Genomic DNA, 6,561 nt, shown 5'->3' on the forward strand with positions numbered 1-6,561 from the left:
CCACACCGTGCAAGCTTGTAATAAAAATGTCAAAGAGGAATTAAATTAAATTTGTTATAATTTACGTGGACTTTGAATTATTTTTGACACATAACCTGCCAGTAACAAAACAATATGTAAACAATATATCTAACAAAAGATAATTTATTACTAAAAATGGCTAGATTGTTTTTTGCAATATATCAGCTGGTACCCAATATTTTCCAGCTTCAAACACTTAAAATGAAATGTTTAAAGTCTTGTTCTACATAGACATATATTATTTCAGAAACGCTTTTGTCTTCATCGTCTAGCCTAACTGATGAATTTCACTGTCTATGAATCCTTTTGGTTAGTGATTTGTGGGTGACAAAAGATGTATCTGATACGTTAACTTTATATATTTCTAATTTAGAATCCAAAATGGACAAATTAAGAGAAATGTAAAAAAAAAAAAAAAAACAAGGAAAAAATTTGCATTTTGCTACATTTCTATTCTCAAAGCCAGATTTACTGCTAGCGTTTGGCGTCTAAGCAATAACTTTTAAAGTTTAATACTTTATTTATAAATAAAACTTCAGAGAAACTCTTAACTCTCATAACCCTGTCTAACTTCCTCCTCCGTTTTTCATCATTGAGGTGTCAGAATTTTAACTTCTCCATTTTACGACTCCCTCAAATCCACACTTGTTTATTTCATTTTTACTTGCTTTGTGTCAGTATTAACTAAAGGAACCTAGTGAAAAAAATATCTCAATCCTTTAGACTTCAAAATTATGATTCATAGATGATCTTTTGATGCTTTTTTTATTCTGTGTTTCTTGAATTCCCAGGTAAAAAGTATCTTGTTATTGAAGATGTTGACCATGAAATTTCCGAACAACACATATATCAGGAACTATCCAATTAATCTCTTCCCATCTTAAAGGTGAGAAAAATTAAATCTTTTTCTATTAACTGTATTTATTGACTTTAACGATATCAGGATTTTTGTTATTTGTTTGAAATTAAGAACAAAGCTGCATAATGGGTACAAATCTGTGCTCAACCCACCATGGGTATAAAAACCCACGTGTCTCAAATGTTGCGAAATACGGCTATTATAGATATTCTTACGGCCACTGCTGCACATATGAACCAGTTGAAGGAACATGCATTAGATACATCAAAAGATGTAGTTTTAGTTCGACCATATGGAGATTTGGTAAACAACCATTAAACCGCTTGTCAGATGTGCAATTTCTAGTCGTATCTATGCTTATCCTAAACAGTTTTATCAGAATTCACACTATTTATTTTAATCAGTATATACTCTGTGAAATACTTCAAGAAAAATACACACAACAAGTCATTTACACAAAAGTGGAAGAGCTGAGAGCAGGTACATTTCTGCATTATACTTTAATTATTGTGGTACATTCAAACGGTTAAATACTCCTGGGTTAAAACAACAGCAAATGAGAGAAAAATTTGGAGCAGCCAGGACGATCAATTGACCGAAAAGTTTCTTGCTGTGTGAGATACCGAGCAATGGTTTGTAGTAAAATGTTATGCCGTTGTGTAGTACAATACATTTAAGACAGTTGATCGGTTGAAAGATCAGCAGCTAAAAGGGCAGTGTGGCCCTTACTGTTAGAGTTGCCAAAGTATTTGCCTTAGTGAGACATTGGTCTAATGTCTTATGATAATCATTGAGTTTATCTGAGTTATAGCTGAATTTCTGTGGAACAGATTGTGCGAAATTAGCTAAGTATACAGCTAGAATAGATGAGACTATTAGATAAAACCTTAAGAAATTGAGGGCTGCTCCAAATTGTTGGAGTACACAGATAAACAAATATGCTGAAAATACTTTTAAAATACTATTTTTAAGCACGCAGAATACATTTCTTGTGAAAGTTGGTGGATGTTTGCTGTAGAAATTTTATAAGTAAACTTGGTATTTTTGAAAATAAGTCAAGATTACCTTGTATTGTTTCACTATGCGAGATTATATGTGATGGTGTGGCAAACTATTCCAATCTTAATGAAGTGCAGTCAAGAAGCTGTGCTCTAAGATAGCACGAGAGAACATAAAAAGTTGTTTGAATGATGAAAAGCATGCATAATTTTTTTAGATTTTTATTCGAGTTTTCATTCTTTGTTATCTCATATACGAGTTTTATCGATCCGTATATGAAAACACTCATGCTACAAATATTGTGATTCTGACTGATGTTCATGTTATTTAAACACAATAAGTTTGCTGTGATTTTCGTGCATCTACTATGTTGCACTGAGTGCGAGTATCTGTATTTTATAGCAGACGATACAAAATGTGATGTGGATGGATTTTAAAGTAGGAACAAGTCATTTCTTGTAAATGCTTCTACTTTCCTAGTATCACTTGAGTTGAAAGAGTGTGTCACTTGGATGCTCTTCCGAATGCTTTTGTTTAGCTGGAAAAAGTGATTGACACTGATGTCGGTAGCACGGAACCAAGTTACGTAGCTGTTGAATGGTGACGTCATTGTACTGCAAGTATGCTTTGTAAATATTTGAGTGCAAAAGTATAGGCGTGTTTTCCGTTATCTGTATATATCTATATGATGCATTTTGTGTATATTTATCATGTATACGAGTATAATGTGTATAAAAACCCAACATTTTTAGGCAAATAAATACTGGAATATTACGATATGCTATGTTTAATAAAGGTTGTAGTGATTATCTTAGAGTGAATTCAAAGAGAAACAAAAGATGATCTATATTTCTTACTGCAGGTGATGAATATATATATAGTTTGGTCCCAAATAGTTGAAAATATGATAGAGCATTTGTTTTCACTGGTGTCAGGAAGTGAATAATTAAAGCAAACAGGATATCCGTAGCTTATGCAACTCCATTTTGGAATGGAATTACGTTTCCTTGTTCATTTAAAGTAAAATAGAACATAGCGTAATTATATATATGTGCATAAGTATGTTATGTTCTATTTCACTTTTACAATTTCTGAATAGTTTCAGTTGTAGGTATGTTTGACGACACAAGTAAATGATCTTAGCACTTGTTACATGCTACGGATTGTTTGATCACGATGCTATTTCTAAACTGCAGTGATTATCCAAAAATTTAACTTAACTTTCACCTCCATAATATAACATTTTGGCCTAGTTTGCCATATTTGTCCCATTATTACTGTCATATAGATATCTAGGGATATGAAAAATCCAGTACGTCATATAAATACAAAACTCAGACAAAAGTGTAACAAAATAATAATTTTTTGCCTGATTTGTACAATTTTGCCAAATTATTATGTCGTGTTACAAGATAATTTTATTATTGTACATCAGGAAGACTAGGGTAGACCTACCAGACGATAAATCACATTCTCACATGGTAACAATTCAATGTCGCCTCCATTTACACGAAACATTACTTTTGAGTTCGTGCAAGAAGATTTCTCCTAGCGTGGTATTCAGGAATAACAATATTCATAAGTATTCACAAAACTGATGTTCCAGAAATATTATGTAGAGAGCTATAAAACAAACTCGAACAATAAAGGAAAATAAACAAAATCAAACACAAGTGAATAAATAAGACAAAATGCTATTTTCACAATAGTGAATAATTTGAAACAAAATGGTCTACTTTTGTTTTCTGTTCTGGTTTTTTGATGGCTACTAGGGTAGGAGAGTTTTTTTTTAAATATTTCTACAAGACGAGATTTAAGGATTAGAAAAGAGAGAGAGTTGTATAGATGTTTCAGTTTTATAGTAAGACCGCAAAAATAAACTCCAGCTCGTAACTATTTGAAATAAGTTCGATCCTCTATAATTCTTATATAGAAACAGGTCCAAGTTTGACTAAGCTCTATGTACGAATGTTGTAGTATGTAACCTTTGCCTAAGCAAAGAGATTTGTAGAGGTTTTCGACAGCTACGCATCCGGTTGAAGTGGATGTTATTACCTGTATTCGGAACAACTATACAGAGATATCCAACTGGCATAAAAACTAACACAAACTCTTCCATTGGACACGTCATTACTCATATAACTTTTAATATGTCAAACTCGTGGAGGAAATCAAAACAAATACGTATGAACTTTACCAGTTTTGATATTTTAATTAGCTTATTTGTTACACAATGGGTTATCTGTGATCCGCCCACCAGGGGTATCGAACCGCGGTTTCTAGCAGTGTGAATCCGCAGACATGCCACTGTGTCACTGGGGGGGTGAATGAGATTTTATAAATGCGATTGTCAATTAATAAAACAACAGTATTTTTTGCTTGAAAGCATCAGAGGATAGTTCGTTAGTTTGAAAGAATAACTGGCCATATTATTAGTTTCAAATTCATCTACAACCACTCGTATGTAAAAGAAAACGTAATGACTATAATGTGTGCAGTCCAAAGAAAATTTATGTTGAGTGTGACTTAGACGTTTTCATTAAAAAACTGACAAAATATGAAACTTTTTAAAGTTCGACAGGTTGCTAAAGCTCGTTTGGCTCCTGTTAAACACAAGGCTGTACAATCTCTGCTTTATCCATAGGTATCTAAGCCCGAATTTTAGTGTTATAAGCTCTCGGACTTACTGCTGAGCTATAAGAATGTGATCGGCGCAGATAGTACTCGAGTAGCTTCGCGCGAAATTAAAAAAAAAAGAAAGAAAAAAGAATGTGATTGATGGCTGAAAAAGTTTTTCCGTACACTTGAAACAGTTTACATTTTACAAACATGAGTAAATTTAAATTAAAGATGGAGCCAATAACAGCATTCTGGTGAGCACTAGTATTTTAATCTGGAAGTAAGAAACACGGAATCTGGTTTGTGATATTTTTTATCATCACTAAAAAATCGAAAACACTTGGTCGTGACATTGAGAATTCTTCGCTTCAACGTTTCTTGAAGTTAAGGTAATCTGACAACTTATTGTCCAATGTTATTAACAAAAAATTTTAAATATTGAAATATAATCAACAAAGTACATTTAGCCTGGGAATTTAGTCTTTTGAATTATTCAACTGTTTAATACATTATACTAAATATGGAGTGTGGTCTATTATTAGTTTCTTCACTTGTTATTAAGTTTCTCTCCCCCGTTCACTGAATGGTAAAAATGATGGCTTACTTGCTAAACATCGGGCTTAGAAACCTGTGACGGGTACATTGCTGATAATCCATTATGTAACTTTAAGTATACCCTTATGTGCACGGGAGTAATCAAGGTGCATATACCACGATATTCTACAGAGTGTTATTCAATATGATATTAAGTACGCCATGTTATGAACTATTCATTTTCTTTACATTGCTGATTTAGCGACAGTTCATGATAAAGGAAAGTACATATCATGTATAATAAATGCAGGGATATTAGAAAGAAATTGTAGAAATGCATTTTGGAGGTTCTATAGGTTATGCAAATGCAATATGCAAACTGTACAATGGATAAAAGTATTCTTATACTTCAAATGATTATCTCCTTGCAGACTTGTCAGAGATCATATTCGGACGAACGTCTCAATGCACAGACATATCTTGAATACAAATACGTTTATAACACGTCTGACGTTTTCTGTGTGTTTTTTTCTTATAGCAAAGCCACATCGGGCTATCTGCTGAGCCCACCGAGGGGACACAAACCCCTGATTTTAACGTTGTTAATCCGGAGACTTACCGCTGTACTAGCGGGGGGCTGACGTTTTGTATACAAGAGATTTGTGGCCTGGCATGGCCAAGCGTGTTAAGGCGTGCGACTCGTAATCTGAGGGTCGCGGGTTCGCATCCCCGTCGCGCCAAACATGCTCGCCCTTTCAGCCGTGGGGGCGTTATAATGTGACCATCAATCCCACTATTCTTTGGTAAAAGAGTAGCCCAAGAGTTGGCGGTGGGTGGTGATGACTAGCTGCCTTCCTTCTAGTCTTACACTGCTAAATTAGGGACGGCTAGCACAGATAGCCCTCGAGTAGCTTTGTGCGAAATTCAAAAACAAACAAGAGATTTGTACGTGTTACTAAGAACGTGCCACATTTCGTGTTGATACACTTTGTAAGTTCGGAATTATAGTCAATATTTCGTCTCCAACATGTGATCTGTTCAGTGAACCTAACTCTTACACATTTGGTTAGACACAAAAAAACATTTTTAATGATACTTGTTTCAGGTATTACACACCACATCAGCAACTGTTGTCAAAGGCGAATGAAAGCAAAACAAGACTAGATTTTCTATTGTGTATATTATATGTATGAAGCCTAATTAATTACTCTATTCACCACTTGTTATGGAGTTATATTGATTTCAGGGTTACCGGTGAGGGTTGAAATACCTCAAGGTTTGTATAACTCAGTAAAAAGCAGTGAATCTAATAATATATTGGATTTAATATTATTTACACTGTGTCAAACAGCTTGGCTGCTAAATAAAATTGACTGTTGCATTTTTTCAAACTGTAAATAAAATTCAACTTAGGCTACACTAGTTTAAACAAGCTGAATTAGTTGCAGACATAATTCGTTGTCAACTTTTCTATATCTGTTGCACTAACGACCTTAATGGTACTCTTGTCTTACGTTCTGTCAGAAGAT

The sequence above is a fragment of the Tachypleus tridentatus genome, chromosome 10, assembly GCF_004210375.1.
Source record: "Tachypleus tridentatus isolate NWPU-2018 chromosome 10, ASM421037v1, whole genome shotgun sequence".
NCBI classification, from domain to species: Eukaryota; Metazoa; Arthropoda; class Merostomata; order Xiphosura; family Limulidae; genus Tachypleus; species Tachypleus tridentatus.